Here is a 23,671-nt window from a genome sequence, read left to right as displayed (position 1 = left end):
TGTATTCAGGGCTTTAAATAGCACCAGTTACTGCCTTGACTACTTTCCACCCAGGCTCATACACACAGTATTACCTTATTAGCAAATTTCTACAAGAAAGAGTAGAGGTTACATATGGTCACTCCCCAACTTGGCCTCAGTCACCTCATGCATAAAATGAGGGGGCAGGGTTGATCTAGATGGAAAATAAAATAAAACAAGATAAATTAGGTGGGCCTCTAGCCTTGGGCAAAATGGCAAAGGTAGTATGAAGAGCAGAGACCTGGGATCTAGTGCTTGCTTTGTCAGATTTTACTGTGGGCAAGGTAATGCTAAATTTGATTTAGTGAAAATAGCACTAGATTTACAACCTGAAGGCTTCAGCTGGAATCTCTATAATCCTGGTTATCAGAGTCTACTAACTTAAAGCCTAACTCTAACCCTGCCGCTGCCCCTGGTCTCCTTCTTAAACATCTAGGTTTAGAGCTAGATTTAGAATAGTTAGGAGGGTTCGAGTTAGTGATTTGCCAGTGGTTAGTGATTTGGGCAAGTCACAAGTTCCCTGGACCTCGGTTTCCTTATGTGTAAAACAGGAGAGGGATTGAATTAGGTGGCCTCCCATATCTATCCCTCCTAGCTTTAGGTCTATGATCCTCTGAAGTCATTTAACTTTTCTGGATCTTAGTTTCCTAGTAAATGTAAAATGAAGGCGGTGGATTAAATGATTTCTTAGGTCCCTTTCAACTCTGAAAGTTAGGACCCTTTGACCTACAACAAGATGCTTTATCGACCTGGAGACTCAACATCCTCTTTGATTAGATGGGAATAAAGAGAGTTTTTTTATCTATTCTCTTTCAGGGCTGTTTAAGGATCAAATAAAATTATGGAAAGGAAGCAACTTGTAGATTGCAAAGCAGTATAAAAATGTAAGGTATTCTTATTTATATTTATATTATATGCTTATTTATAAAAATATAAGGTATTCTTACAGTCAGTCTAGCTTGGGGAGGTGGTCTAGTTTCAGAAGAGGAAATGAAAATATTCTTTATCGATAGGTAAAGCATTTATCAATCACTTAAACTAGATGCCAGCTGGGCAGCTAGGTAGTGAAGTGGATAGAGCTCCTGGTCGGGAGTCATGAGTTCAAATCTGGCCTCAGACACTAGCTGTGGGACCCCAGGCAAGTCACTTAACCCTGTCTGCCTCAGTTCCCTCATCCGTCAAATGAGCTGGAGAAGGAAATGGCAAACCACTCCAGTATCTTTGCTAAGAAAGCCTCAGATGGAGTCATGAAGAGTCGGACACGACTGAACAACAATTACAGATGCTAGGGACTATGCTAAGTATGTGAAACAATATAAGAATAACTCAAATTTTATGGTTTTTAACAAGGAGTTTTCCTTTGAGGGGAATAGTACAAGTATTCTTTTTGTTTGCTCGGATAAGGAAACTGAGGCTTAGGGAAGTGATTTGCCCATGGTTACACAATTTGTATTCCACCTGGGATTTGAATCTCTAGCCTCTGATTTTGGGCAGTTTCCTCCCCGCCCTGCTATGTCAGAAGAGAGATTGGATCCTTATCTCAAAACAAGTAAGTGTTAAGCTGCATGGTAGACCAGAGCTGTGGGCCTCAAACTTTTTGATCTCAGGACCCCTTTGTACTCTTAAAATTTACTGAGGATTTTCTTATGCAGCTTTTGTTTATATTGGCTATATTTTTTTCCTGTATTTATTGTATTAGAAATTAAAATCTTAAAATCATTATGAAAATAGTTTTTGACTTACAGGACCCTTTGAAAGGATCTGGTCTGTGGATCCAGGAACGTGCTGGAGGCAGCTCCTCAGAAAATCCTACAAATTAGAGCTTGAGTTATTGCTTCATTGATTGTCTAACTTAAGAAAGTAATGGAGAAAATAATAAATGAATGAATGAATGAATAATTAATTAATGCACTAAGTTTGTCACGGTCACATTCCTCCCTCTCAACAAATTGGTTGGATATCTAACCTGCCTGCACCACACTTTGAGAATTTCTGGATTGTGGGAGGCTCAGAGAAGAGTGTGTGTGTGTGTGTGTGTGTGTGTGTGTGTGTGTGTGTGTGTGTGTGGGAATGCACCCAAAAGTCCCACAGTATCTGTTTTGGTGACTGTTCCTCTCCTTCCTCTGAGGGCAGAGGGACCCAAGGAGACAAGGACCCTCATCTGACACTCCCTCTCCTGGGGCAGTGGCTAAAATCCCTTGGAGAATAAATATTGCTTATTATCCTGTTGTAGTCTGAGGAGCATGGCTAATTGGGGTAGGATGAAAAAGTCTGTTCCCACCCCTAACCACTTCTCTTTACGGGTGGTCTAAAGCTGTCCTTGGGTAAAGCCCCCTCAGTCCATTTTTGTTTCTAAATCTCTTTGCATTTTGCTGCTGCTGCTGCTATCCATATGAATCTCTTACATCCTCATGCGTGGAAATCTCTCTTTGCTAATGACCTCCCTGGCTTCCTTTTAAGTTCCATCTAAAATCCCACCTTCAGGAAGAAACCTTTCCCAAACTCTCTTAATTCTAGTGCTTTCCCTTGGCTAATTATTTCCTATTTATTCTGTATAATTACTTTGTACATATTTATTTGCAGCTGGTCTCCCTTATTAGATTGTGAACTCCTTGAAGGCAAGGACTGTCTTGGGCCTCTTTTTTTGTATCCCCCAGTATTTAATAAGTGTTTATTGATTGATTGATTGATTTGTATGATACTTGATGCTATTCATTCATCTATTTCCTGAGCAGCTGCTAAATGAAGTGCACTGTGCTATGCATAGAGAGGATGCAAAAATAGTTAAGACCTGTCTGTGTCCTCCTACAGCTTACAATGTGTGCTGCTGTTATATCTTATGATCTTTATAACTATGCAGGGATAAGGTTGATATTGCTCTCATTGGATGAATGAGTAAACTGAAGCCTAGAGAATTTAAGTGATTCTTCTAAAACCTCACAGCATGTCAGTGGCAGCAGTGAGACTAGAGTTTGAGTCCTTCAAACCCCCATTCAGTGGGTTTATATTTTACAAGGGCCAGTAGGTAACTTTATCTTAGGTTGGAGTGTCCTGCCCATGCCATGATGGTTGGTAATGAGACCACACATCACTGAGATAAGCAATAGAAGCAATAGAAGCCCAAGGCTTTGCTTCTGATCTGTGTCTTTGTTGGGGAGGTAGTAGGAGAAGGAGCAAAACAAGTTTGTCTGATTTCATTTTAACTGTTTCTGACCCCTTAGTGTTTTTTTTTTAACCACTTGTGTTTTTGTGTAGAATTAACAGTAATCAAAACACTTACCTGCTTGCCCTTTCATTTTGTGTGTGTGTGTGTGTGTGTGTGTGTGTGTGTGTGTGTGAGAGAGAGAGAGAGAGAGAGAGAGAGAGAGAGAGAGAGAGAGAGAGAGAAGCTGGGACTAATTTCTTCCTGGCCCTATTGACCTAGGAGGGATTAAAAGGATTTTACTTATTTGAATTTATATGGAGTCTGAGGCCATTCAATTAAACTGGTTCTCCTTAAACAGTTATTATATGCCCAGCCCAGAGCTCAGTGCTAAGAGGGATTCAAGAGAAGGAGAATCCATTCCTTTAGTTTGGTTGGGGAGACAAGATCAGCAGGCATGAAATAATTAGAAAACAATTCAAGGTAGTATACAATCAAGGGCTAGGTTGTGTGATTGAGACTTTTAATGCTGGCAGGAATTCAGAGAAGAGAAAGAGGGGATTAGAGTAGTCGGGAAGACTTCCAAGTTAGGACTTCAAGTAATGGGGAATTGCTGAGGCAGTTCATTTCCCTTCTGAACAACTCAGGGCTCTTTGCACCTCTTAGCTTTGAGGCAAAAAATATTATTCTTCCATACTGAGTCTCCTCCCCACTTTCCCTCTTTTTTCACCCACCTCCTCCCCCTCTTCCCAAGCCTGTTTTCCTTTTGTTAAAATGAAGGGGGTTTGACTAAATTATCAAGACACTTAAGTCCCTTGCGTTTCTGGCAGTCTGTAATTCCTCTCCAATTGCAACTATTAGTTAAACATCTCCTTCTAAAAACAGATTTTCAACTGCTACAGGTAGTATGGATTGTATTTTTTTTTCCATTTGTGCCTCATGGAAGAGTTGTGACTCAACCTGAGTCATGAAGGATGGATTTGGTTAGATGGAGGTGCTGCATGGGGTGGGGGGGATCAAATGGCTTTGAATTTCAATAAATCCCATTCAAAAAGCATTTCCTAAGTGTTATATGTAAGGCTGGGGTAACTGCTAAAACCCTAAAACAGTCCCCTCCCATTAAGGGGCTTACATTCTACTAAAGACTATTCAGTTATTCAACAAGGATTTATTAAGTGCCTGCTATTAGCCACATTATGCAAAGAAATGTGCCTTGGATTTCTCTTGAAATTATTTCTCATTCTTTTGGCAGTAGCTTGGTAGGAGTATATGGATACAGCAGACTCCAGTTTTTACTTGTTTCCCCAGGGACTTTACCATGTCTGTCTTCTTTCTAGAACTTCCAAAGAGTTTTGAGAGAGTGAGAGGGAACTTGGGACTTGGGGCTGGGGCAGGGGTAGGTGGAGAGGGTCACTCTTTCATTCTGCCCCATGATCTTTGATCCTGGAATGTTGGTGGTGGTTGTAGTTTTCTTCTCTCTAATGATCTCTTTATTTAGCCTGTGTATTGAAAAATGGAGCTAGATTGAAGTTACAGGAGTCAGGTATGTAAGGAAAAAGTGGAATGGGCTGGCTAGTCACTGTCAGCTGAGTTTGAATTGCCATCCATTTGCAGGGGTGGGGATTTTTCTGGGATGGGAGGTTAGACTTAGATGATAAATAAAGGTCTTTTGGGGGGGGGGGCTGTGGGGCAATGAGGGTTAAATGACTTGCCCAGGTTCACACAGCTAGTGTCAAGTTGAGGTCAGATTTGAATTCAGGTCCTCCTGAATCCAGGGCCCGTGCTTTATCCACTGCACCACCTAGCTGCCCCATAAAGGTCTTTCTAAAAGCCTATTTTGTTAATTCCAGTTAAAGGGAGGTACTTGACAAGCAGAATCAAGGAATTTAAGTCCTGATTCTGGGTGGCCTTCAAAAAGTCTCTTTCCCCTTGGGCCTCAGTTTCTCTTTCAATAAAATGCATTCTTTGGATTTTATCTGATCTCTCATGGACCACTGCTCCAGCCCCAGGCCTTGGTTTCCATGTGTGTGGGCCCCCAGGGCAGTATGTGGGAGGCTGAGACTTTGTACAGTACTTTTTGCACAGGCTGTTCTAGAAGGCAGGCTCATCCCACAGGGGTTGGTGGCTGGGGGAAGGCTGGGTAGGTGGAATTGGACTAAGATCAAGCCTTGGGTGGGGCAGGGGCTAGATTTCAGTCCTTGTGGGGTTTTTTTTTTTTAAATGATTCAGGTCCCAGAGTACTCTGTGTCTGAGAATAGACCTCACACTTGCTCCTGAGGGGACAGGTGGTGAGGTTCATCATTCCTGGCTTTTCTCAGCTTTTGACAGTGATACATAGAGGCCTATTGGCCTTTGGGCAGCCTCTCTTGACAGTTCTGGACAGGTGCTTCAGCACACAGTGGCCTGAGAGTGGGAGTGCCTTTTAAAAACAGACTGTGTAGGAGACATTGATATGCATGCACAGACGCACACTAAAGCCCACCCTGGGGAGAATGAGACCTGGGGAAGAGCAGAACTCCCCCAATGATCTGGAACCTGATTCTCACCGAAGGTCATAGGATTATGGATTTAAAACTGAACTCATTATCTTTCTCTCCAAACTCACCCTTGTTCTGAAGGGCTCTCTTACTGTCAAGGGCACCTCCTCTCCCCCATTCCCCCAGGCTCCCAGGCTTTGAAACCTTGGGGTTATCCTTGACTCCTTACTGGCAGCCATCCATGTAGCAAAACTGTTTTCAAATCTTGGCATTGCCAACTTCATGACATCTCTCCTGTTCTCTCTACTCTTCTCAGAGGTGGCCCCATCACACTAATTCATGCCCTTATCACCTCTTGCCTGTACTAGTGTAACTTCTAATTGGTATCCTTGCTTCCAGTCTCTGCTTTCAGTCCAATACATCCATCCTTCACTTAGCTGTGAGAACGATTTTCCTGTCATAGGTTTGCTTGTGTCAGTCCCCTTACTCAGTAAATGCTGGTAGTTCCAGGATCAAATATAAGAGCTTAGCACTTTAGCCAGGGCTTGGCATGTAGTAGATACTTAACAAATTCTGCCTCCCACCCCAAAGTTCTTTGTTCTCACCTTTCCAGTCTTCTTCTACTCTGGTTCCTTCAACTCACTGGTCTGAACTAGCCTTTTCACTCTTCTTCATATATAAAACTCTTAACTCTGGACTCCATGTCTTTGCACTGGCTATTCCTAGACTTGGAATGCTCTCCCACCTCTCCACCTTTTATTTTCTCTGGTTTCCTTCAAGACAGCTCGCATCTCACCTTCTGCAAGAGGCCTTTCTGTATCTCCCCCCCCCCACACTTTGCCTCCCCCAGCTGTTAGTGCCTTCCCCTTTGAGAGTCCTTGCTTCTTCTCACTGCTTTTTATGTGTTTCTAGTCATCTTGTGTGTCTTATCTCAGACATGGTGGTTGGGAGGACTGGCTGGGTGATGGGGAAGTCGCTGAACCACAGTTCTCTGCCTCCAAGCTGACCTGGATGGTCAGGGAGGAAATCTGAGAGTCTCCTTTGGTCACTCATTTTCTCACCTAATTGGGAAGTTCTTCTTGAAATCTAACTTAGTGTTCCATGTGGAATACCAGCTTCTTTTCCAGGCTGTCTGGGTGCATGACTGATAGAACAGTAGATGCCAAGTGCCAGGTGAGCAATATAGACAGTAGCTCCTATAGGAGGAAGGAGGGAAGGCTTCATTAAAGTTATGAGAAGCTAAGAGAAGGGAGAGAGAACATGGATAGAGCTGCCAGTCAGGGGTGAGGGAGAGGAGGCAAGGGTGGGGTGTGGGAGCCAGCAATCAGAGGTAGGCAAGCTAAAACATTTTGCAATTTTCAGGGCTAGTCCTGATCTCTGCCTTGGTTAATGTCTTAACAAAGTGGGTCAGGCCACTTTTTTTTTTTTTTAATTTCCTCAAAGACTTTCTTGGCTGGGGTTGGAAAGAGTTATTGGTGGGAAGTACCAAGGCATTATTATGGACAATGGAACTGATATAACCATCTTCCCAGGAATCACCAATACTCTTAGCTCTGACAGCTGTCATCATCTGCCCTCAGTCTTCCCTTTCCCCATTTTTTTTTTTCTCTTCATCAGGGAAACTTGAGTTTCTTTCATAAGAGATGGCTCTGTAACTTTTCTATAAGTTCACTAGGGAGGTGTCTGGCCTATATCACCTTTTTCCTTTGTCATCTCCAGTGATCCAAGCCTAAAAAACCTCAAAAATGGGGGGCAGCTAGGTGGCATAGTGGATAAAGCATTGGCTCTGGATTCACGAGGACCTGAATTCAAATCCGGTCTAAGACACTTGACACTTACTAGCTGTGTGACCCTGGGCAAGTCACTTAACCCTCACTGCCCTGCAAAAAAAAAAAAGAAAAGAAGAATGGGGAGGGAAAGCCAACATAAGCAAAGCACATGAGGCTAATCCCACTTGACTAGAGCATGGAGTACCTCAAAGAGATTCTCTGAGTTAAGGCAGAAAAGGTTGATTGCTATCATAGAGGGCTTTGAATGTCAAGCAATTCAACTGGTAAGCAATAGGGTGTTTCTTGAGATTTTAGAATAAGGCAGTGACATCAGATCCATGCAAAAGGGAATAGATTTAATAAACACAACCCATTGAAGACCTTCTGCACTCTGTCTTCAATATATCTATCTAGTCCCATCACTCTTCTCCCTTCCCACTATCCTGATTTTCCATTCAGTCTCACTTCTACACGTCTCTTAGTCCTTTCGCTGTCTTGAGAGTCCTTCCCCCATCTTTTTCTCTCCAAGGAAAAGCTCCATTTACCGCCTTTGTGAAACTTCCTTGCTTTTCTTAGCCTGATGAGGTCACCCGAATTCCTTTGGTACTGTAACCCTTGGTGGGGGTATTTAGGTTCGACTTACTGATTCCTAATACCTTTATATTAGAGTGCATGTATATCATCTCCCTAGCTAGAGTGTAAACTTCAGGAGGACAGGGACCCAGTGTCTAATGATTTTTTTGTACAAGTGTGTCCTATGTATTCGATTGCCTCAGCATGCCATTTTGTAATAATGTTGTTGATTGCATTATAACCAGGTCCCACTTATTCTGGTGATATACCATAACTGATCCTCTGTATCTAACATTGTTCTTATGGAACTAACTGCCCCCTGTAATGTTGTTTTTCCTATCTTCCCTATTCTTCAGAAAGTGTTTGCTGAATGAATCGCCACTAAGCTACTAATTGTTAAGGAAAACTGTTTCAAGATGTAGGTAATTGCATATTAATAAAGGACTTTTTTTTTTAAAGTGAAAAGCTGTTAAGAGGAATGGAAGATATGTCTAGTGATGGAATAATGATTGCCCCGAAGGCAGCAAAAAGAGGGTCATTGGGGGAAAGGAATGCTGGGTATTCTTCACAGTTTTGCCAAGGATATTTATTATTTTCAGGGCCATGTATTTTTCTTCTTGGTGGGGCAATGAGGGTTAAGTGACTTGCCCAAGGTCACACAGCTAGTAAGTGTCAAGTGTCTGAGGTTGGATTTGAACTCAGGTCCTCCTGACTCCAGGGCTGGTGCTCTATCCACTGTGCCACTAGTTGCCCTCTCCAGGGCCATGTATTTTGCTTCTCTGTTCAGGGTGTTTGGGGATCATTTGAAACTTGTGTGGAGGTTTCTTCCCTCTTCTCTCTCCCCTCAAGCCATTCATCCTCCCTGAGAGACAGAATTCTTACTGCCAAGATATAAAGGGGGTTGGGGAAATGCTGGTGGTATTTCTTTGATATTTGAACTTTGAGGAAGGAGGTGAGGGAGATTTCAAAGGGGTTAAGTCAACCCAGGTGGTTTATGGAGAAAAAGATGACCAGCCTCTGATTTGTCAATTAAGAGATGGGAGTGGGAATAGCAAAGACTCTTTGGATGCTCCATCCATTGCCTGAAAGAAAAGAGAAATGTAGTCAGATTTATATATCCTATCGGGAAGCAGGCAGGCAGAGAGAGGCAGCCCCCCAGAGCACAGTCCTGTGGCTGACTCAGCCCTTAGAGGCCTCTGAGAACAATAGACTTCTGTGCTGAGCTGGGGGCTGATGACTTTATTCATATCAGCAAATTTGTTCCCCAACCCCCCACCCCTACCCAAGGGGACACTGACAGACCTTGATACTGAAATTCTTTGGCTTCCAAGGGGGATCAGACAAGGGAACTAGTGATGGAAACTTGAGTCTCTTGCTTAAATATCAAGCCCTTCACTACTGACTTGTGAATCCCCTCTTCCTTAACCTCCACAAGCATCATGAACTTTGGGTGTGGGGGAGAGGTGGTCTCTGCGGCTATAGTGTGAGATCTGTAAGGGGGAAACTAAGTCAGGAGACACCTTGACCCAGGAAAGGACCAGACTGAATTTCACAAGTAAGGAAAAGGGTCTCTTTCCAGTTACTGTCGGGGCAACACAATGAGGTGAAGAAATGAAAAGACATTATCAGAGATAGATAACAAGCAAGAAGCAGAAACTGGAAAAAGATGGGGAAACCAAGGGGAAAAGGAACTGAGAGAAAATCTGAAGAACAGAATCAGTTAAAGGGAGAGTAGGGTGGGGAGGGAAGGCAGCAAATTCATTGTAGTCAGTTAGGATGATAGGAAATAACTGCAGGTTTCCCTCCCCCTCTCCCCCTTTCTGTGTTTGCCTGTGGGAGTATGCATTTGAGCTTATCAGAGAAGCATAGGACATTAAGAGTTGGAAGGGATCCTTTGGACTCCTAAGAATAATGTTTATAAGTGCATAAAATAAATTTAGAGGATTTCAAAGGAAACCAGTTACACTGAAGTACTTATCAAAATACAGAAAAACAAAACAACAAATTCATGGGCTTGAGGTAAAGAGTTCCTGATTTCTAGGTCAAGCTTTTATTTTTCAGATGGGGAACCCAAGGACAGGCCAGAATGGGAAAGGGATAGAAGTATCCAGAGATGGATTAGAACCCAAGTTTTCTGATTCACAACTCTGTTGCACTTTCTCTTATGTCTCAGTTGTGCTCTTTATATACATATGTATGAAAGCATTAATACATCCATGAAATGGTATTGAGGGTTGAATTTTTATGTGTGAGGCAGTTCTTGTTTTGATACCACATGGGAGGTATCTAGATTCCTGGATTAAGTGGAAGACCTGGGTTCTAGTGGGGTCCTTCTGCCACTAAATTGCTGTGGGACCTTGGGTAAGTCAGTCTTTTTCTCTCAGCCTCTTCATCAATAAAATGAGGCTATAATGCCATCCCTACCCATCTGTCTCTTGGGGCCATTGTGAGGAGCCAGTGAAATATAATGCAAGCAAAAAATGATTTTAAAAGCTGTACAGATGCCTGTCGATTCATGTGTGTCTTTCTGCACGTTATTGTGTCTGTCTGAAGGGTATATGTGTTTTTCTTGTCCTCTTATGGGTGAAATGTTGTCTTTGGCCCTCTCCTGAACTTGATGCTTCAAAATTTATCTTTCTCAAAGAGCCATCTTGCTGCCATTGGCTCTTTTTGGAGGTTTTATGGCAAAACTTTGTCCTCATCAAATCGTGCTGGGGAGAAGAGGGGAGATTTATCGGTTCCCTGGTGGAGAGCTCCTTGGCTGCGTGTTTTTGTTTTTTCCTCTCCCATTTGAGTTCACTGGGCCAGATCTTGGGCACTTTCCCAGTAAGAAACTTCATCTTTCTCTTTCCTTTATGCTACCCTTGAGGTTAAGGTTGTTATAAGCTCTGAAGAGCAGAGGGAGACTTGTAGCTTTATTGGGGGAAGCTGGATCTCTTTCCCAATTTGCTAGACGCTCGTTCCATTTTTCCATTTCTCTTCTGAATTTGCACCATTGACTGCCAGTGCTAGACTCAGAAACTGACTTACATATAGGCTAGGGATTCTTAATCTGTGGTTTATGGATTCTTGAGGTGTTGTGGATAGATTTCAGGGGGGTCTATGAACTTGGATGGGAAAGAATGTCTTCTTTATGCTATTTATTTTACTCATGCATTAACAAACATTATTCTGAGAGGGGGTCCACAGGATTCACTAGACTGCCAAAGGGGGTCCATGACACAAAAAAAGTTGGAATCCTGATCTAGGGGAATAGCCAGCCACTTTGGCTGTGAATTGAGAGGGACCAAGAAGGCATCTCCCTTCTTTTGTCCCCTGAAACATCACTTCTGCCTGACTATACTTTCAAAGGCCTCTGTAGAACCAGATACCTTGGAACACTTGAGTTCTGACTATATAAAGGGGAAGTTTGTAAAAGGAAAGCAGAGAAAAAAAACCTCTTCTCCAATTCTTTATTGTATGCCAGAATGACCATAGTTAATCTTGATGAGAGGAGGGAGATGGTATAGCCCAAGTCAATAGAATTAGGGCTAGCTGGGGGCCTTCCTAGAACCATTATCTCCAAGAGGTTCCCCCTCCTACCCCAACCTGGACTGACCTGGGAGGCCAGTGAAACTGAGATCAGTTAGGGGCTGGATACTCTTCCCTGTTCCAAATCTAGCTGGCCAGGACTGGGCATGGAGGGAGACTAATGCAGCTCCTTCTAAGGGAAGAGTCTGGGTTTTCTTCTTGCCCCACCCCCTACATCTAATGCATCACTAAGGCCTTCTTTCAAAATGTCTCTCATCCATTTCTTCTTTTCTGTTCCTATTGCCAATCCCAAGGCAAGCCATTATCACCTCTTAGCAAGTTTCCTAATTGGTTTCCCTGGCTCTTGTCTCTCTTCCCTTCAGTCATACCTCTTGCCAGAATCTTCCTACGGTACAATCACCCTTCCATGCTCAAAAACCTACCCTAGGCTATCACTAAATCAATAAGCATTTCTTAATTTCCCCAAAATAAATAAAATAAAAATATGTATCTCATTCTGCATACTTAGTTGATCATCTCTAAGTCAGGAGTAGGGACAATATTTTTCATCCTTGGGCCTCATTTTGATGATCAGAGCTTGTTAGGTTTTTCAGAGAACTGAATTAGAATCTGACTCCAGACTCTTCCTTACTAACTGTGTGATCCTGGTAAAGTTACTTAGCTTTCTCTCGGTCTCATTTTCTTTATCAATAAAGAGGGTTCATAAATAACACCTACCTCACAGGATTGCTGTGAGGATCAGATTCAATAATTCATGTTAAGCACTTTGCAAACCTTAAAATGCTTACAGCAGAAGGCTTACAGTATGGAAAGCATTCGCCATCTGAAAGAGATGTTACTTGCTGTTATTATCATTATTGTCATCTTCTCTTTCAGACGGCTACTGCTTTCCATGCTGTAAGCCTTCTGCCTCTCATATCTCTTTCTCTCTTTCTCTCTTTTTTTCAGGGCAATGGGGGTTAAGTGACTTGCCCAGGGTCACACAGCTAGTAAGTGTCAAGTGTCTGAGGCCGGATTTGAACTCAGGTACTCCTGAATCCAGGGCCGGTGCTTTATCCACTGTGCCATCTAGCTGTCCCCTCTCTCATCTCTTCTATTTCTCATATCCATCCTCTTCTCTCCAGTCACTTGGCTTCCACTTTAGCTTGGGCCATCATGAATATGTACTTTCTCACCTGAATATGCAGTAGCTTCCAGTCTCTGCCTCCTCTCTCCATTTCTGGAATGTCCTTCTTCCTCCTCCTCTCTGTCTTTTGAATCTTTGGCTCCCTTCAACTCAGGAGTCAGCTTGTCTGTGAAGTCTCCCCTGATTCCCTCCAATTGTTAGCACTCACTCCCTTCTCAATTCCTCCTGCTATACTTGTTAGTGAAGTAAGCTCCTTGAGGACAGGGATTCTTAGGGTTTTTTATTTCTATTCCCCAGAATCTAGCACATAGCAGGTGCATATTGAACGTTTGCCGAGTTGGATGCTCCTAAAAGCTTCAGTTCTGTTTATTTATAGAAAACATGGCAACTCAAAAGAACACATTCAGAGGACCCCTTAGCAGTCCTTAGTAGTTCTCAGCGGTATTTAGAAAGTATCTTTTTGGCAGATACAATGAGGCGATAACTTTTTGCTGGTTTCAAACAAATCAAAATGTGTTTAGGAAAGGTATAAGTGCTGGCCCAGCAGGTGAAAGCTCTCCCTCCTTATTCTCAATTTATTCTTCCCTATCCTGTAGGGGGTGCAGATTCACTTCATCCTCTGTGAATGGGCCTTTTGCTCATGCTTGGTGAACTTGAGAGGGGGTGGGTCAGATGGGAGTTGGCAAGGAACAGAAACTGGGTCTGGGCTGGTGTAAGGGTGCCAAGGTTTTTTAGCAGGGATTGAGCAACATGCTGGCAGTCAGACCATTGAACTGGAGCCTGGGGTCTAGGTCAGGGTTGGGGTCTGAGGTTCTGGGAAAGGTGAGACCCTCAGTTGCTTTGGTTCTCTTTGTGGCTACAGGGCAGTAACTGCTGCTGGTCTGTAACAGGAGTGGTCTTCTATGTCTGAACCAAACACTGAGATTGTCTCTATTGGAGTAGAGGGGATACCTGGACAAAAGCTCACCCAGGGCTCACTGCCCTGAACTAGCTTGGATAACAGTTGGAAAACTGTCGGACTACTTCACAGTATGTAGCAAGGCTGGTGTCCTCACTTGTGCTCTCTCCTACAATAGGCTGGTCTCATTTTGGGTTCCCTACCTTTGTTTTTTCTGCCTCCCCTGCCCTCCCTCAAATCCTTCCTACCCATCAAGGGTTAGCTTCAGGGAACCTTTGATGAGTGATGACATTTTTTTTCTGTCAAAGAAAGAAGGTTTATTGATCTTTTTATTTTTTTTAAAGCATCATAATTATTTCTGGATATAGTCCCAAACACCCCTGTGTTGTTTTTTTAAAAGTTATTGATAAGTTTTGATTTTACATCACTTTACCTTCCTAATATGTCCCTTCCCCCTCTCCCATCCAGAGAGCTAGCCATACCAAAAAAGGAAACAAACCAGCTCAGCAAAAACAACACATCCATATCTATCATCTTCTACCTCTGCAGAGAAAGGAGGGAAGGGCATCTTCAGTCTTTAAAATGTTTTCAGATTTTGTCTTCCTCCTACCCCTCAAACATCGAAAGGTGAAAAGAAAAAGAAAAACCCTTGTAAGCAAAACAGATGTCTATATTGCGTCCAGGTGTGTCTGGAAATGGAGTCTCATTCTGCACCCTGCATGTCTCCCCTCTCTTGTCAGGAGGTTGGGTAGCATGCATGCTTTATCACTAGCACTCACTCTAGCATCCTGGTTAGTCATTGAACTGATCAGTCCCTAAGTTTTTCAAAGTTGTTTGTCATTATCATTTGTTATATAAATCGTTCTCTCCTTCCTACTCACTACCCTACATCAGTTCGTACAAGTCTTATTTGGCTTATTCAAAATCATCTCCTTTTGTCATTTCTTATCATATTCCATTCCATTTCCAAGGCCTCATTTGCATGGAGGTGCCTTAGCATATCTTATTTTCAAGGTCAAGCTTGATCATTATAATTACATGGTGTTCAGCATTTTTTTTATTGTTCTCTTCATTCACATTGCTATAATAAATTGGTATATTCAACCCGTTTCATTTTGTATCAGTTCATAAAAGTCTTCCTCCTGGCTCCCTGTAGTCTTTATATTCATTGTTTTTCATGATAATGAGATATTTTATCACATTCTTGTTTTACTATATTTTCCATGGACCTCTCCTACTTTTGAACTCATATAGCATTTTATTTCTACCCCATGGTTTTATCTTGATCTGTTTCATATATCTTTTTTTAATAAGCTGATATTTAGATTTATTCATCATTTAACATAGTGTACAGACACTATATATACAGTATAAATTAATGATGTGTATGCATGTTTCATATATCTTTGTCTTTTTCTTCTGAATTAGATTCTAGATTGTTTTCTATTGTGGGCACACAGTAGGTGCTCTATAAAGGGAGTAGCCATGCCACTCAGACATGCCACCCAGGGTTGGGAGACAGATACCACAGGATGGTTTCTGTTTTTTGTTGTTGTTATTATTTATTTATTTTTTTTGGTGAGGCAATTGGGGTTAAGTGACTTGCCCAGGGTCACACAGCTAGTAAGTGTCACAGGTCTGAGGTCAGATTTGAACTCAGGTCCTCCTGAATCCAGGGCTGGTGCTCTATTCACTGCACCACCTATCTGCCCCTACAGGATGGTTTCTTATAAGCCTAAAAGCATTTGTCTGTCTGAGAGGGATGAGATTATGGTCTTCAGAGTGGATCCAACCTGTACTAACTACAATTTAGCTGTAAAATCACAGAATCCTCAGGTATACCCTGATAGAACGTTCAGAAACTCCTTGAGGGTAGGAACTATTTTATTTTTGTCTTTGTATCTCCATTATTCAGTACAGTATTTGGAATATAGAAGGTACTTAATAAATGCTTAGAATAGTGATTAAGGATGGGGGGGTGGTTGCTGTGAAAGGGGCAGACACGAGATAGATTAAAAAACAAAAAAGAAATAAACAGTCCATGGTAAAGAGATATCTTATATTTCTCCCTTGATTTTTTTCTGTTGTCTCCTAGATATATAATCCCAGAAAGACCTTTTCTCCTATTGGTATTTTCTTGGCTAGATTCTAGGTTTGGCATAAAGCACCCTCAGTGATCTGGTGTGAGTGGTACAAGAGGAGTCTGGATAATTGAAAGTCACTGATACTTCAGTCGTCTTTCTTCTTCTGATCCTCAACCCTTCACTATAACTGCTGAGGAATAACAACTCTTCTTACCTCTCTCTCCTTTTCTTCTGAGGTAATGAATAGGATGGAGAACTGTGAGGACCGGTATGAAATTGTGGGGCCTAGTTCCCCAGGCTAAGTCTCTGATTCTCTAAGGGCTAATAAGGGCCACCTCAGTGTCCTCGGTTGAGTTAGACTCAATGATTTCTAAAGCCCCTTACAACTCTGAAAATTCAGTAGTGTTTATAAAGCTACACGGCTATTCACAGCTTTAGAAAACCAGAGACTTTAGTCACAGAGAATCATAGGTTTTATAAATATCACAGGAGTTTCAAAGTTGGAATGGACTTGAGGAATCCAACTCCCATTATTTTACAGATGAAGAAACTGAGTTCCACCTGGCACTTTAAAGTGCTTCCGAATGCATTATTTCACTGGATCTTTGTGACAGCCCCATGAGGCAGGCAGGCAGGGTTATATGACTATAGTCATTTTCCAGCTGAGGAAATTCAGAAAGTTTCCTACACAGGGTTCTCTGTCTTTCCAATGGCAGTTGGAAGATTAGAACACAGGTTTCCCAACTCCTAGCATAGACTTTTATGTACTCCACTGTATAATACAAGTTCTGCCTTCCACAAAAACTTAGCCTCTGACAGGAGTTCAGAGATGTCATGCACGTGGAGCACATACATCTCAGATAGAGTAGAAAATGCAAGTCAAGAAACCTGAGTTCATGTGAACAACTTAACTATTCCCAGCATACAATGATCCAAGACAATCCCAAAGGACTAACGATGAAGCAAACTATCCATCTCCAAAGAAAGAACTGATATTGATGGAACGCAGACTGAAGCATGCTATTTTTCATGTTCTTTCATTTTTTCTTTTATTCAAGTTTTCTTATGCAAAATGACTAATATGGTAATGTTTTACATAATTGCACATGTATAACCCACTTCTGATTGCTCACTGCCTCAGGAAGGGCAGAGGGGAGGGAGGAAAAGAGGGATAGAATTTGGAACTCAAAATTATAAATAAATAAACAAACCCAAGTTCATATTCCAGTTTTACTACATTTGAGATGTGTGATGTTGGATGTCACTTCATCTGTGTGGGCCTTAATTTCTATAATCTATAAAAGGAGAGGCTTGCATTAGAGCAGGGGTACTTAACCTTTCTTGTATCATGGACCCCTTTGCCAGCCTGGTGAAGTCTATGGACCCCTTCCCAGAATAGAGGTTTGTTGCCTAACTTCACAATAGAAGTGATTTAGAGGGCAGCTAGGTGGCGCAGTGGCAAAGCACCGGCCCTGGATTCAGGAGTACCTGAGTTCTGATCCGGCCTCAGACACTTAATACTTACTGGCTGTGTGACCCTGGGCAAGTCACTTAACCCTAATTGCCTCACTAAAAAAAAAAAAAAGAAGTGATTTAGAGATAAGTGAAGATAAACATTTAATTCTTTTCCCATCCAGGTTCATGGACCCTCTGAAAACCATCCCAGGCTAAGGCTATATGATCTCTAAGCTACCTTGCAACTCTATGGTCCAATGACTCTCTAAGGTTGAAATGGCTTGCCCAAGGTTAGATGTGGTGTCGTGAATGAGGAGCATGTTGGGTTTGGAGCCAGAAGACTTTGGCAAGATTCCTGATCCTGCCACTTACTTAATTGGTGGGAAGTGACCTTGAGCAAGTCATTTAAACTCTCCAGACCTCAGTCTCCTCAACTATAAACATGAGAGGATTAAGAGTAGATGATCTCTTTAGTTTCCTTCCATCTAAGTCTTTCTCCTTAAATAGTGACAGAGATAAGACTAGAACCCAGGTCTCCTCACTCTTGTGGCTAGTACATAGTATGCATAGTAGGCATAATAGTATGTCTTTTGAATGAATATTTTCTGTATGTCCCCATGTATGTATGTTTGGGTGGAAGGGGTGTGGGCAAATTGGTTGGTCTCTTTTTGTCAGTTTCTGAGTATGCACCACTGTGTTTTTGTGGTCCCCTTAGACCACAGACCTGGCTGAGCTGACATCCTTCCCCTGGGGAGGGGGAAGTGATCATTGTTTAACAATAGATGATAGTGTGAGCCCAGAATTCAGCTGTCTGAGTTTTACCGTCAGCCTTATCCAAGGTCTCCGGACACAAGTCATTTTGAGAGGGGATGCTAAAAATGCTAAAGGTTGGTGATTCTCTCTGGGGACCTCAGAGATTGTCTGGTTTCCTCAGTGTCTAGGTTTATAAAGTAGGATGGACACAGAAAGAATCTTTATGAACTGTTTTTTATTTTTTAAAAACTGAATGGGGGTTTTGGCATTTGTATGTAGTTGGTACCTGAATATGGAGGCTTCAGGTCCATTCACCTCTTTGCTGGGTTGTCTTTGCTGGGTGTTCTTGAGAGCTGGGTCCTTGAGGTGTTTTTTCTCATCAGCAGCTGATGAGAAGGATGGTGTCACGCATAGGGTGGGGTGGTGCTGGTGAATTGTAGGGACTGTTTAGTAGTTGGTTACTTATGTATTTATGTAGCCCATTTGATGGTACATTCCTTTAAGGCAGGGACTGTTTAATTTTTGTGTCTGTATTTCCATCTCTTAGACCAATGCTTTGTACGCTGTGGGCATTTCATAAATGTTTATGCCATTGAATTGAATTACATGAATGATATGGTGGAAGGAACACTTGCTTTGTAGTCAGAGGAATTGACTTAAATCCTTTCTCAGATTCCTATGTGACACTGGGCAAGTAACTTGATTGAAATACATAAGGTACTGATGGGTCTTGGAGTCAAGAGGATGAGATAATGATAAGGCATTTATTAAGCACTTGCTGTGTGTGCCAGGCACTGTGCTAAACCCTGGAGATACAGATACTTTTGGAACAACCTGTATAAATAAGCGAGATAGTTCTTGTCCTCAGGGAGCTTATATTTAAATGAGAGAAGACAAAATATGAACAGGTTGGTGGGAGAGGGGGAAGGAAGAAAGTCCTATAGGACTATAGTGAAAAGACTTTTGGGAAGTGGAATTAGATGCCTAAGTCCCATAAGGCAAAAATCTTACATATTGGAGCTCTGGGCTCTGAGAGGGAATTCCCCAGGTGAAGAAGGTAAGAGAACAGGGTTGTGATGAGGAGCTGTTTAGGAACTGGTTTGGATTGGACAGTGGATTTAGAATTAAGTTGTTGTTGAGTCATGTCTGATTCTTTCTGACCCTATTTGGGTTTTTTTTGGCAAAGATACTGGAGTGGTTTGCCATTTCCTTCTCCAACTCATTTGACAGATGTGGAAACTGAGGCAGATGGGGTTAGGTGACTTGTCCAGGGTCACATAGCTAGTATGTGTCTGAGGCCAGATTTGAACTCAGGAAGATGGGTCTTCCTGACTCCAAGGCCCAACACTCTATCCATTGACCTAGAATTGAGATGATTTGTTCAAATTCTCCATTAGATAGTTAAAAGCTGTCTGACCCTACTGGGGCTGTTTCCTCATATTTAAATGAGAGGGTTGGACTCATAGGCTTCTAAGGTGCCTTCAGGCACTAAACCTGTGGTCTTATGACATACCTGTTTCAGCACCTGTAAAATGAGGGATTTGGACTAGGTAGCCTCCCTGGTTCTATCTACAACCAGATCTATGATCCTTTAGATTGAATTAACCAGCATTCTTGAGTACCTTCTGAATCCAGAGCACTGTTTTATGTACCACAGAGGGGAGACAGGAGGAACAGAAAGTCCCAGAATCCTCTTGTGAGGGAGAGAAGGAGATAAAGTTATTTATCAGAATGAAGTGTGTGGGTGGGGAGAAGTCTCAGCATTCCAATCTCTGTCAAAATGCATTGCAATCTGTTCCTCCTAAGACCAGTAAATCAGCAGGTTTTTACTAAGTGTCTCCTAGCTAAGTACTGTGTGGGACAGAAGCAAAGTCATGCCCCTGCCCTTGTTTACCATATGGTTGGGAAGACACACAAAGCATATAACTCGTGTGTGTGTGTGTGTGTGTGTGTGTGTGTGTGTGTGTGATCCTCGAGAGATCAGTTAGTCTTTTACAGATGAAGAAACTGAAGGCCAGAGAGAGCAAGTCACGTGTGCACCTAACAAGTTGCAGATGTAATTGGTTATTCATGGGAAATGCATGGACTGGAATACAGGCCCCCTGACTCATAGCCAAGGGCATTTCCAGTGCACTTGCAAGGATAACTAAGGGGATAAGGCATGTCTGTGTCTGGGGTTTTCATGTTTTCTCAATTTGGCCCGTGCCTGCTTATATAACATGTGATTACATATTTGTACATACGTGTTTGCTTGGGTCTGTGCTTGTGCGTAAGTGCTTGCTGGGCTGTGTTCTTCAGCTGCTGCAGCATCTGTCATCCAAGCGAGCCCTGATCTCTCCTGACAGGCCTGTTTAGGGGGATGGTAGAGAAGAGCTACAGGCTGGTGAGGAGGAAATGTGGCTTGGGCAGCAACCTAGATAATGCAGCCTTCCCCAGCTGACTCACTGAGAGAGTGGGTGGGCTCAGAATATGGCTTAGAAGATTGCTTTTCATTTAGCAGCCCGAGAGGAGAAGGGTTAGGGACCATAGAGGCCTAATGAAGGTCATGGATGGTTTTCTCTGTTTGGGACATTGTGCTAGGGGTCTGCAGGACATAAAGTATAAAATGACGTCCTTACCTAAAGGGGCTAACAGTCAAGTTGAGGAGTTTGGCCCTTGAAAGGACAATAATACCTATTGAGTATGGACTAGTATAGTCTGTCCTGAAGAAGGACTGCATCCTTACCTTAGGTAAAGATGCTCTATTAAGGCACCCTCCCACAGACTTCCCACAGATCTGAGGTCTGGCTTAGGGACTGGGTGGCACAAATATCCAGTGGGCCCCTCTGTCAGTCAGTGAACATTTATTAAACTCTTTCTATGTGCCAGGCATTATACTTGTGCTCTTTCTCTAGGAAGAGATGAGAAAGAAAGGGAGGGAGGGAGGGAAGGGGAGAGAGACAGAGACAGAGACAGAGAATAAATCTCAGATTGGGAGTTTAGCAGAGCTGAGTTCTAGACCCAGGGTGATCTCTGCAATCCAATTTAGCAAGAATTTATTAAGTGCTTGCTGAATTCCAAAGCCTGGGTTTATGTCTGTGGCAGATACAAAGTTTAGATAAGTCAAGGTCAAGCTTCCTGGGCTCCAATTTCCATATCTGTAACACAGAGGTGATAAATATCTGTTGCTTTCTATGTCTCTCCCTCAAGTGACAGACAACATCAAATGAAAGATGTCCATGTTAGAGCTCTCTCTCTCTTTTTCTTCCTTCAAAAAACAATCTGTGCTGATAAAATAAGATAGTAGATTTGGGTTATGTAGGTGCATGGTATTATTTGGGAAACTGAAAATCATCTGGAATCATCAGGCTTCTCAAAACACAATACATAAACATGAAACCTGGGTTTAATGTGTTGAAAAGTACAGTGAACTAGGAATCCTAGCCATTACTCTACATTCAAAAGGGCTTTGGTGACCTAAGGCAAGCTACTTAATTAACCTTTCTAGGCCTCAATTTCCTTATCTCATATAAAACCTCTATTAAGCGATAAGGCATATCTATATGACATGGACAATTCAGATATGTACATATTTCTATCTCTTATCAATCTGTTTATAAATATATATACATTTATAACTATCCCTAGCTCTATTAGTTTATCTATCATCCATCCATCTATCTTTCTGTCTGTCTGTCTATCTATCTATCTATCTGTCAACATTTCTTGCCCTGGAAGAGGCTAGGCTCCAGTTGGGTAGAGACAAATATGCCCAGAGATAGATGAATGTTTAGGCTAAGTGCCAAGTAAATGCTGCAGTCAGTGCTACAGTAGCTCAGAAGACAGAGTCATCACTATGGTTTGGAATAGTCAAGGAAGATTTCATGGTGGAGAATTTGAATTGGGTTATTAAGGGTAGGCACAAAGAGAAGCAGGAATTATATTATGGGGGGGGGATGAGAAAAAAAGGCACAGAGGTGGGCTTGCCATTGACATAGATTCTGCTTATTATACTCTCAGGTCAGTTCATATAGAGCTTCTGGTGCTTCTCTGAATTGCTCACATGTGTCATTTCCTACAGCACAGTACTGTCCCATTATAGTCATCAGAGTAGATTACTTTTTTTTTTTTTTTTAGTGAGGCAATTGGGGTTAAGTGACTTGCCCAGGGTCACACAGCTAGTAAGTGTTAAGTGTCTGAGGCCGGATTTAAACTCAGGTACTCCTGACTCCAGGGCCGGTGCTCTATCCACTGCGCCACCTAGCTGCCCCAGAGTAGATTACTTTTAAGTCTTATTTTTTTGGGGGGGGGCACACGGTGAAGAGGCTAGTGGTGACAGCAGAGAGGCACGTTGCTTTAATGAAAACAGGGACAAAGAGGGGCTAATGAGAAGAAATTTCCTCTTTGAGGAGAGTTCAAGTGGATGATTCGGGATGGCTGATTCCCATGTGTGAGAGTCAGAGGGAGGCTTAGGCCCAAAGCCCAGCAGGCCCCTTTGGACTGACAGCCTGCAGGAAACTTATCACAGCCTTTCTTATCTGGAGTTCTCTCTCAACACATACTCAGTCCAACTTTGAAAGCTAAGTGCGACTAAAGGGCTCTTGAACAGGCCAAATCTATGGGGGCAGGAGGGGTCTGGAGAGGAAGAAAAAAGACTTTAAAGGCCCAAATCCCTACAAGTTTGGCAAGAGACACTCCCACACTTTAGACAAAAAAATCTTGGCAGCTCTGGAAGTATCATTTGGTGAGATTGGATTCATGTGGAGCAGGGAACACTCTAACCTCTTTAAAAGGGTTTATATTAATAATCCTTTGCATTTGTAGAGCCATTTTACATGCTTCAAGGTACTTTCCTGTCTGGCATCTCAGCTGAGTCTCATAATCTGGAGGTTATGATGATCTTCCCTTGTCACTGACTTCCTTGCCTCTCCACCCGAGCTCTTGTTATTCCTCTGCCCAGACACACTTTGCTGTGGTCTAGTCATTGTTCTTCCTCACTTGTCTGAAGGTGATGGGGCTGAGGTGCTAGGCCAGCAAGAGGGTCTCACTAGACTTTTCTGATCTGTTGAGGATGGTGGGGGAAGGGTACTATGGTATTCCAGTGGATTTGTGATTTCGTCTGATGTGGATAGATCCATACCTGTCATTCTGTGAAACTTTTGTCCATGTTCTCCCTGGAGTTTGCCACATGTCAAGAAAGTCTTCCTGGTCATTCCCCAGAGGTGTTTTATAAATTTACGTTTTGATACCTTTTTAAACATAATTTTCATTTCCCAGTATATTATAAACCTCTTCCCTCTTCTTTCTTAGAGAGCCATCCCTTGTAACAAAACTGAAAAAAAAGAGTTCAACAAAACTAGCCAACACCTTAACCATGCCTGACATTACATGCAATCCTCCATACCCATAGTCCTCTACCTCCCAGAGCTGTTTTTAACCACTTCCTTTGCTGTGCCCTGCTTTGAAAATGTCTTTGTTGTTTTTTCAATTTCCCCCAAAAGAAGCTTGCTGCATTGTAGAAGTCAATTGTCCATCTGCCTCTATCTCCCCCTGTCTCCCACAAAGCTCTGTTCTTCTGTCACTGTCTCTTTGTTTTATTTTTCTCCCATCTCTTACTTCTCTCACTCTTCTCTTTCTTTGGCCAAGAAACAGCTGAGGGACAGAGAGCTGAGACAGAAGAAAGGGAGAGAGAGGCCATTCTCCCACAGACAGAGAGTGTGTGTGAGCTTGCGTGTACATGTTGAGGCGTGGGGGAGGAGAAGAACAGCGAGGAAGGTTGTCATTTGAGACTAAAAAAATACAAAAGTCTGAAAACTGTCCTCATGGTCATAAAGGTGAAGGAATAGATCGTGTGAACAAGTTC

The 23,671-nt window shown here is 42.5% G+C and overlaps 1 protein-coding gene across 21 annotated transcripts in view; it reads left to right on the top strand.

Annotated features, from left to right (window-relative positions):
- The window catches only part of BIN1 (bridging integrator 1), a 139,056-nt gene that overhangs the window by 43,530 nt on the left and 71,855 nt on the right, over positions 1 to 23,671 (top strand). The window lies entirely within an intron of this gene.

Source organism: Dromiciops gliroides, chromosome 3, assembly GCF_019393635.1.
Source record: "Dromiciops gliroides isolate mDroGli1 chromosome 3, mDroGli1.pri, whole genome shotgun sequence".
Classification (NCBI taxonomy): Eukaryota; Metazoa; Chordata; class Mammalia; order Microbiotheria; family Microbiotheriidae; genus Dromiciops; species Dromiciops gliroides.
This window is presented reverse-complemented; position numbering and strand designations above follow the sequence as displayed.